Raw genomic sequence first — 10,187 nt, forward strand, 5'->3', positions numbered from 1 at the left:
AGAGAGAGAGAGAGAGAGAGAGGGAAAGAGAGAGGGAGAGAGAAAGAGAGAGAGTAGGTAAGGAATTATGAAGCTTTCCTTCGCTTTAAGGTCCTGTATGGATGTAATGAGAAAAGAGAACTAGAAACTGTCTAGGACAATTTGTAATTAGGATAAGCAGCTTCTTTGGCAGATATATTTTAGGAAAGCTTATGGAATTAAAAAAAAAACCCTCTGGAAATGAGTTTTATAAAAACTCTTCACTCTTGGAAGTCTAATGGAAAGTGTCCATGAAGTACTAACTAGTGCTAGGTAATTTTGCTACTTAACATCCTACCTTAAAGACCACTGAACTGTCCTGTGGTAGGTAGCTAACGCATGACACCTGCTGTGTGCTAACCACACTGCCTTATGAGCCAGCCACGACTTTTCATCTCCATTTTGCAACCAAAGAGACGAAAACACAGAGATTATATGACTGGTCCTAAGTGACACAGAAGGTGTGTAGCCAGGATGCAAATCCACATACTTGCCTGTCGAGTCCAGGCTAATAACCACTAGGTACTCAGATGTCTTTTGTAAAGTCAAGGCAGAGCTGACTTTGGGGTAAGCATTAAGAGGGGGCTACATATTCATGTAAAATGATTAATGAGGAAGTTTAAAAATGGGTTTTCAACATGTCAATGGATAAACTATGCACATATTAATAAAACATAAGGCAATGGCTTTATCTGTACTCTGTTAAAGTCCCATAGTATTTAGTGTCAAATTAAAATGAACACATTTTTATTTCCTTAATTTCTAATTAACAATTAGTTCTCGTTTAATTAGTAGCACACTGGGATGTTATTCGACGCCCTATTGTATTCTGCATATTCTATTTAACCTGTGAATATGCTCTACTGTTAGTGAAGTTGACACTGTTTTTATAGTAACAGTACAGAAGAAATGCTGCATTGAATAATGATAATGACTTCACACTTACATAACTCGTGCCACTAACAGCATGTTGAAACCAGTCTACAGACAAAAGCTATACCTATCACTGAAATTATTACCTCTTTTACTGAAAATTAGGATTATCATCAGTTGTAAGGAAAGTGTAAAACTACTGTGGTATTCCAAGAGATAATTTTGCATAATTGGGTATAATTTTATTTTTACATGATTGGACTATAATACTAAACACCTCAAGACAATTGAGGTTTCATTCTGCAAGATGACTTACTCTCGGGTGTAATTTTGCCTTCCTGTGCAGAGGCCGAGACTTTTGCTTATAAGCCCGCTCCAGTTTAGGAGGACTCAATCTGTGAAAGAATTCGAGAGAATCATGGGTCCTAAGGGTTGAACTTCTGTCTTCTTACTATGGAAAGCTTAGGAAGAGAGAGGTCCTGTTCCCTCCTGGTTTGCAGAGTGCTGGGCAAAGTAAAGCACATTCTTTTATTACACTGTACAATGGGCAGACCTTTTCTCATTTGACACTGATGTGGATTCATCTTACAGTGTGGCCATCATATGCCAAACATTCTGCTTGTACCTTTACCAGTTAAATTTTATTCTCATCACCCATGTAGATGACCCTGTTATGCAGATGAGAAAATTGAAACCCAGAAAGCTTTATTCATGATCACATATTCTGAAAATGTCACAGAAAGACATGATCTTTTATGGACAAGAGGTATAATTTTTTTTCTTGATATTTTTAGGTTTGAGTTATTTTTCCTGAATTTTTTTTTATGTTTACTTAACATGAAGTATGTGTTGGTTTGAATGAAAATGCCCAATAGGCTCATAGGGAGCAGCACTATTAGGAGGTATGGCCTTTTGGGAGTAGGTGTGGCCTTTTGGAAGGAAGTATGTCACTGGAGGTGCGATTTGAGGTTTCAGAGGTTGATGCCAGGTTCAGTTTCACTCTCATATTGCTGCCTGCTGATCTCAGCTACATCTCCAGCACCATGCCTGCCTGTGTGCCACCAAGCTTCCTGCCATGGTGATAATGGACTAAACCTCTTAACTGTAAGCCACTACCAACTATGTATGTTTCCTTTATAGGAGTTGCTGTGTCCATGGTATTTCATCACAGCAATAGAACACTGGCTAAGGCAGAGTCCAAGGCCATACATGTCTTTTGAACACTTGTAAGTTATCTACTAACTTAGGAATTCACTGTAAATCAGACAGGAAGTCTTTTCACGTGCAGAGATCAAGTAGATCCAAGTAGATCTCTGTCTCTATCCTGTTCTCTGTTACTGAAACTGCTTTATAAAAACTACCAGACTGGGTAATCCAAAAAGGTCAGACTATTAATTCTTTGCAATTCTGTGTGCTAGGAAGTCCAATTTTAAGGAGCCAGCTTTTGGCAAATGCTTTCTTCAGACATAATTACATGTGAAAATGTGGGAAAGCAAGAAGCTTAACATATCCTTTTTTTTAATGAGCCCACTCTTCTAATACTAACATTACTTACCCACTTGTTATGGGGAAGTTCTCCTAGACTGATCAACTTCTAAAAGTCTCACCTCTTAATACTGTCACTGAAGCAATTTAATTTCAATGTGATTCTGTCAAGGGTCAAACATTCAAACCATCATACCAATTTTGATTCTATTACATCTACTATCTGACTGGCTCTACTGGGTCTTATGACTAGAATTTTAGCCTGGCTCCTGGTCCAGCTGAGAATACCTTCACATAAAACACTGATATCTGGGCATAGTCAAAGAGGCTCATTAAAACCATCACCCAATTCCTTCAAAGCTGTGCTTGGCTGGAGTGCCTTTTACTGGCTCAATGGATTCCCCCAAAAGACAGCTCATTGTAGCAGCATTGTGAAGGCCACCCATGTCCCCATTCTACTCCAAGGTCTCACTGCCAAAAGTAGTCATTCTGGATAAATTTATAGACTGGAACCCTTATTTTTATTATTAATTTTTAGATTAGTTTATAAAGTAACAGGTTTTTATATGGCATTTGAATATAGTGGAAATCAAATGCCCTCTTATATACAACTTCCATTTGATGTACATTGGGAATTCAGAACAGGAGTCATAGCAGTCAGTGTTCATAAGGGTCATCAATGCTGCATTGTTTTTATGTTTAACAGTTAGAAGGTCAGAAAATGTCCTTTTATTTTGTTATTGTTTTATTAGCATATATTAATTGTATAAATGAATGGGATTCATTATGAGGTTTTCATGCATGTATGTAACCTGCTTTGATCATATCCACATGCCTTGCTAGTCTCTTTGGTCCTTTTTATTACTTATCAAATAATTCTACTTTCATACCATATTTGTAAAATCTGGATTCCTTGTATGAGAAAAATAGAATTTGTCTTTCTAAGCTTGACTGATTTTGCTTAATGTGACAATCTCTAGTAATACTTTTAAAATATTTTCCAGATGCTGATAAACTATTGTCTGACTGAATGCAATGTCCTCGTCTTTATGTTTGGTATAAAACCAAGAGTATGAGGTGGTCACCAGAAGGATTCACGAATTAAAAATGCCCATCTCCTGATAGAAACTCTACGCTTATTTACTAATACAACATGATACTTGCTCATTTTGTGGAGTTGTTAGATTGAGACAAACACAGAACGTAGACTTTGAGATAACACCAGGCATGTATGATGGTTCCTGAACTCTGACAGCATACAGCAGGGTCCAAGGTCCTTCACACAGTGCAGTCTCTACTGGTCTAGATACAGTCTAGATATCTATATTCTGTATGTTGTATCACAGGAACACAGATATGCTTGCAATAACATGCTTCTTGATAAAAACGAAAAGGTGTTTAATAACTTGACTTACTTTACATAGAATGAATTCTAGTGTACGAGGCATATTTTTATTACTTTCAAATTGTGCCTTTTCCTGTTTTCCACTTGTAAGTGATACTGCATTCACTTTCCACTCCAATTTTGATCAGTTTTAGATACTTTCTTCTTCTCTGGTAGAGGTATGAGTATTATTCACGTCTGTGCTCCTTTTCAGCTGAGGGCAGCTCTGTCTTTTGTGCTGCATCTGTGGGACATTTCCTTGCTGCCTGTTTTCCTAGTCTCCCCCAACTCCCCATCCCTGGTACGCATCTTCCATCTCTTTCTTTAAACCATACTTTCTCTATATTGCTTTCTGTCCTCTTTGCCCATTGCCATCACCTTAAACATGATGTACCTGGAGTGGAAAGTTGGACCCGATTCCCAGAGTTCTGTTACCTCCGTGACAACAACAACCACACAAATGCACTTCAACCTGAAAGGGGTCACATCTACAAGATGAACGGTGACCTGGAATCTGTGGTGGTACTGTGATGACTCCACTTTCTGGGTGAGTGAAGGGAAAATCTTGAAAATCTTCCCCTGACTGCGGTTCAGCCTCTCTGGCTCACTCCTGTTTTGCTTACCACCTTTTCCCTGCAATCTTTATTGACACTATAAGAGATAATTATTAAGGCATGGTGATTTATTTTTGCTTATACACTTCATAATTTCTCCTCTGATTAACACATTGCACTTTTTACAAAACTTATTAAGTTCATTCATAGCGACTGTGCGGTGACAAGTCTCTATACTTTCTGGCTATTTACTAAAGCTCTCTGTTTATCTTCTGTGGTAATGTCCTGCCCAGTTCTCTCCCCTCCTCCTGATGCTTTGGCAGTGTCCCTCTGCTCCCACACCAACCACATTTGTTTGTAACAAAGCTGGTGCTTTGTATCTCACTTGCACCAGAAAAACTAATAGCCGCCATGTGAACATAGAGAGATCCTACTTTATGACTTAGAGAAAAACTAACAGCCGCCATGCGAACATAGAGAGATCCTACTTTATGACTTAGAGAAAAACTAACAGCCGCCATGCGAACATAGAGAGATCCTACTTTATGACTTAGAGGTTGGATGACAAGAGGACACTTGGCCAATCTTCAGCAACTCTCCAGACATCTGGGCAGAAGGAGGCTTTTCCTGCCCAGCTTTGGTCTGATATAGTCCCAGCTGACCCAGAGCATGGTGCCAGCTTTTGAGACATAGTTGACGCCATGGTTTATTAGCAACAGATACCCAGGACAGTTTTAGTATATTCTTAGACAGTACCTCTGAGTATTGTAGCAAGCAACGTCCCAGTTACAATTGCAGCTTAAAATTTTAGAGAGTGTCTAAAGCAGTATCTACTATTCGACATATAATATATTTTGCTTATTGATCTTTAACTGTCAGTCCTGCTAGGGATTCTGTAATAGAAAGTTATACTATACCTTATCTCCTGGAGGCTCGGTGTATTACTGCCTTTTTTTTTAAAGGATTTTTTTCTTTTTTATTTATTTATTATATGTAAATACACTGTAGCTGTCTTCAGACACAGCAGAAGAGAGCGTCAGATCTCATTATGGATGGTTGTGAGCCACCATATGGTTGCTGGGATTTGAACTCAGGACCTTCGGAAGAGCAGTCGGTGCTCTTAACCGCTGAGCCATCTCTCCAGCCTCTATTATTGACTTTGACAGTTCTCCGAGGAGGTTAATCCCTGTTACTGCTTTAAGTGAGGACCTAAGTAGTATATTGTTAGTTCCATGATCATCAGAAGGTTTTACTGAAGATTCTTTAGGCTATTTTAAAAGAAAAACTTGATTTCATAAACACTAATATCTTTTTTTCACTTTTTAAAATATCATTTTCATTATTTGTGTATTTTAAGTGATGACACTTTTGTGAAATGTAATCATTTGGACGTATCACCGTTTTTAGGGACAGTTTACACATACTAACCTCATCACTCCGAAAGGAAGCTCTCAGTTTCCACAGTGACTTGGATGGCGGGGAAGGCCATGAGGACAGACCAGAGCGGAATAAGGCACTGCTCCCTATGGCCACCCAGGCTACACAGTCCTCAGTTCCTGGTTTTGTTAAGATCTTTTTCTTCAGGCCTTTAAAAACAATCCCAACAGTGCTAGTTAAATATTAGTTTATCATTTCGTTTAAAACACACCAAAGACTGGATAGCATCCTTTGAGGGATGCACATTCTGAGAAAACTTACAGAAGCATTTATAACCTCACCCAGCTTTAGGTAAGGCACACCTCATTTCATCTCTTTGTATTTCTGCACAGGTAAAATTATTTTCTTTCTTTTTCTGTGGAATGTTTTACTCCCTTGGTCATGAGAAAACTCCCACAGCCCCTTGATCTTAGGAACTGTTCCTGCTCAGTGTCCCCCTGTACCAAAGCAACTGTAGGTATGCATGAGCACGTGGGGTAAGCGGTGTTACTCTCTGCAGTACGCATGCGTGCTGTAGGGTGTGTTAGAAGACAGTCTGAACTCTCCTCAGCTGGAGAGGCTTCATCTATACACCAAGGCTGCGCTAGATTTATACTCTCTTCTAGAATTGGAAATAAACTCTACGGGGAATTGTTCACTTTTATTATTATCATGAATTACTCATTTGCTGTGATGTTTAAATAACATCTTATCAAAAAATGTGAAGGAAGTTATTTGTGTTTCTGGAGGTTGTTTGTTTAGGCAGGCAGAGTTAAAGGCAGGAGGAGGTTCAATGAATCTTTGTGTTCTATGTGTCCCAGAGGTTTTATTTCAAAACAAAAACCAAAACAAAAAAAGAACTTCACTTACTAAGCAGATGTTTAACCTGTTCACTTATTGCTTGCATTCTAGTGTTTTAAGCAGTGTACTACCAAGCATGAGTATTTATGTACTCTTACTTGCATATATTCCAATTAGAAAGTTTAATTACCATTAAAGTGATAATAGGATAAAGATAAGTATTACAATGAAAATGTTTTTTTTTTTTAAACCTCACATAGCCCTCTAGGAAGGTTTAAATGCCATTGGAATATAAAGCAAGAAATATATGCTTGTCAAATATATAGTATAAATAAATAATTTAGATGAAAATGGTTGATACATTTAACAAAGGCTCTACCAAATAATAAAGGACTAAAGAGTGGTTGTTAGATTTGATGTACTTCATTGTATATTGTAAGTAATTGCTATCCATAAAAATTCTATGGCTTCTGTATGAGAAAAGGAGACATTTTGACAGGCAACAGTAGGCTGCAGTGACAGCGAGCACAAATCCCTAGTAACTGTCATTATCCTGCTGGTGAATTCACATCTAAACTATGTGATAAGTTAGACCTGCATATTTGTTATTGAGCCACGCTCTGTCAAAGTAGCCACACTTCTCATGTATGAATAGAATTATTAGCCACATGCAGATTTACTCCATAGAAATCTAAATTTGCCAAGGGATGCTTTGTGTTTCAAACAGGGGTGGGGGGTAAACGCGCCCTGTCATTTTATGCTTATGCTAAAATTTCCCCTGAAATGTTGACTAAATGAAAATTAGATTCTTATAAAATAGTAGATTTATTTACATTTTATCCTTTTATTAGTTCAATATTAGTAAAATATCCAATAAAATTAAAAACAAAGGAAGTGTAACTCAGATGATTTTCCAAATGCTAAATTTTGCATTATGTTTTATGTACTTTCTTTTGTGAAATCCAAGAAGACAGTTATAGAAAATTCAACTGAAAGAGACTTTAAAAATGAAGAACTTTTTTTACTATTATCTCACAGAATAAATAGAGTGCTAACTTCAGTGGTTCAGCAGTGTAATCAAAGAGACTGGCTCTTTATACCTTTACTTTGCAATTCCCAGAACTCTGGCCAGTTTATTTGGCTTGGCCTCTCCTGCTTACCAAATAGCTCAACACATGTTCAACTTAACAGTATCTGGGAAAAAAAAAAGAAGGATGTTTGGATGACCAAAACCTATTAAACAAAGAAAACATCGCCCAGATAGCTCCTTATGTCTTAGTGGCTAAAATGATAGAAAAGCAGATTATTTAAGCTGCCAGGGACAAGGGAAATGGAATTTCCTGGCTGGCTGTAAACCTGGGCATTTGCACACTGAAGCTGGTCAGAGGACACTTTCCATGAGCACAGTAGAAGGCTGAATTCTCCAGCCTGACTGAGGTTTTGTATCTAAGGAAAATAGAAAAATAGTGGTTAATTCGGTAGTCAACATCATCTGATGTAATTTGGGGTTTGAACTTTTCAGTATTTTATTTCTTAAATTATTTTTTGTACTAGCATTTTGTAAAACCACACAACACCATAACACCTTAGTTGGCAAAGAATAGCTTCTGCACACACTGTTTGAGTGTGCAGAAAGATATAAAAGCTGGGGTCTTTACTATTCTATGAGTGGAGAAAAATCACCTTAAATAATATAACAAGCAAACATAGCAGTATATAAATTCTTTACCCTCCTTCCTTCCCTCTATGTTCAAGACCAAACCCAGAGCTATAAGCTTCCGAGTCAAGTGCTCTACTCTGAGCTGTGTCCCTAAAGTCCCAGATGCCAGGAAAGCAAGAGGCTCCCAGGACCCAGTGGGGATGATATTAGCTGAAATGCCCAAGAAAGGGGAGAGAGAACCTGTAGAGACCATATCCAGAGGTTAAGCACAGCCCCTGGTTGAGGGATGGGGCCACCCACCCATCTCAAAAATTTTAACCCAGAATTGCTCCTGTCTAAAGGAAATACAGGGACAAAGAGTAGAGCAGAGACTGAAGGAAAGCCCATCCAGAGATGGCTTCACCTGGGGATCCATCCCATATGCAGACACCAAACTCAGACACTATTGCAGATGCCAAGAAGTGCTTGTTGATAATAACCTGATACAGTTGTCTCCTGAGAGTCTCTGCCAGAACCTAACAAATACAGATGCAGATGCTCACAGCCAACCATTGGACTGTACCCAGGGTCCCCCATGGAGGAGTTAGGGGAAAGACTGAAGGAGCCGAAGGGGTTCGCAACCTCATAGGCCCCATAGGAAGAACAACAATATCAACCAACCAGGCTCCCCTCCCTTAGAGCTCCCAAGGACTAAACCACCAACCAAAGAGTACACATGGAGGGACCCATGGCTCCAGCTGCATATATTGGGAAGGACTGCACCAATAGGCAGAGAGGCTCTTGGTCTGGTAAGGGTCCCCAGTGTAGAAGAATGCTAGGGTGGTGAGGTGGGAGAGTGGGTGGTTCGGTGGGGGAGCACCCTCATAGAAGGATAGGGGATGGGGGTGGGGGATAGAGAATGGGGTAGGTGGTTTGCAGAGGGGAAACCAAAAGGGGGATAACATTTGAAATGTATATAAGTAAAATATCCAATAAAAATGTTATTCATTTCTAATTATTTTCTATCACTTTTAACCCGCTGAATCCAATGAGTGAGGCCCATCAGCACACTGGTGTGGTAAATCCACTAGGGCGTGAGCAACCTGGCAGGATCCACCTCGCTAAAGAGGAGTGACTGTGCTTTCCTCCCGAGGCTCAGAGAACAGCATGGGTGAGAAGTAGGTGGAGAGAATGTACAGGTCAGAGGTGGGGAAACATGCCGGGAATCAGTAACTTCCACAAGTAGGAACTCAGAGCAGCTCTGGTTACCAGCACAGGAACTGTCCAAGACCAAACCAGTTAACATCCTAGTCACTGGGGCTGGAGAAGGCGATCAGCAGGCAAGCACACGTACTCTTACAGATGATCTGAACTGAGTCTCCCGCACCCAGATCAGGCAGCTTACAAACCCCGCGTGCAGAGAGTGAGTTGCCACAATCCCCTCCACCCCGGCGAAGCTCTTTTGTTGCTCCTAACACATGACTTTCCTCCTGTAGTAACCAGGATGTTTCCTTTACAGTTAATAACAATTAGCAACTGGAAATTTATATATATATATATATATATATATATATATATATATATATATATATATATATATATATACATACACACATATATATGTATATGTATATATATGTTAGTTTAAACAGTTTGGTCTTTTGTTACATTGTTATTTTAACAAAGGGCTCTAGAAAATAAGTTCTGAATTTAGATTAGCACTGAGCACTTCTTGAAGAATTGGCAGCTATGGTTATATATTAGCTGGATGATTTCCATTGCTTTAAAGACCTCCAGATTAGAGCTCTAAAAGGTCTTTCGTTGCAGTGACAGCTGAGAGATTTAATGGATGGCATGGAAGTACTTATGGTAAAAATCCTCAACTGTGAGGCTGAAAAATAACATTTTTATTAGTTTTTCTCAAATTGCTAGAATAAGCCAATGAGGTTTACTATGTTATTTAAATAGAGACAGCAAGAAGGAAGATCTTCTTCTTCTTTTTTTTTTTTTTTTTTTT

At 38.9% G+C, this 10,187-nt stretch overlaps 1 protein-coding gene and 1 long non-coding RNA gene across 3 annotated transcripts in view; one reads left to right on the forward strand and one right to left on the reverse strand.

Annotated features, from left to right (window-relative positions):
* The window catches only part of LOC116090604, a 12,853-nt gene extending 6,655 nt beyond the window's left edge, over positions 1 to 6,198 (reverse strand). Inside the window, exons 1-2 of the long non-coding RNA XR_004118741.1 lie at positions 6,013 to 6,198; positions 5,743 to 5,900 (exon numbers count right to left, since the gene is read on the reverse strand). This is a non-coding gene — a long non-coding RNA (uncharacterized LOC116090604). The remainder of the gene's footprint in view (positions 1 to 5,742; positions 5,901 to 6,012) is intronic.
* LOC116090602 (doublecortin domain-containing protein 1-like) overlaps positions 1 to 10,187 on the forward strand; it is a 28,017-nt gene that overhangs the window by 9,084 nt on the left and 8,746 nt on the right. The window lies entirely within an intron of this gene.

This window comes from Mastomys coucha, unplaced genomic scaffold, assembly GCF_008632895.1.
Source record: "Mastomys coucha isolate ucsf_1 unplaced genomic scaffold, UCSF_Mcou_1 pScaffold15, whole genome shotgun sequence".
Lineage (NCBI taxonomy): Eukaryota > Metazoa > Chordata > Mammalia > Rodentia > Muridae > Mastomys > Mastomys coucha.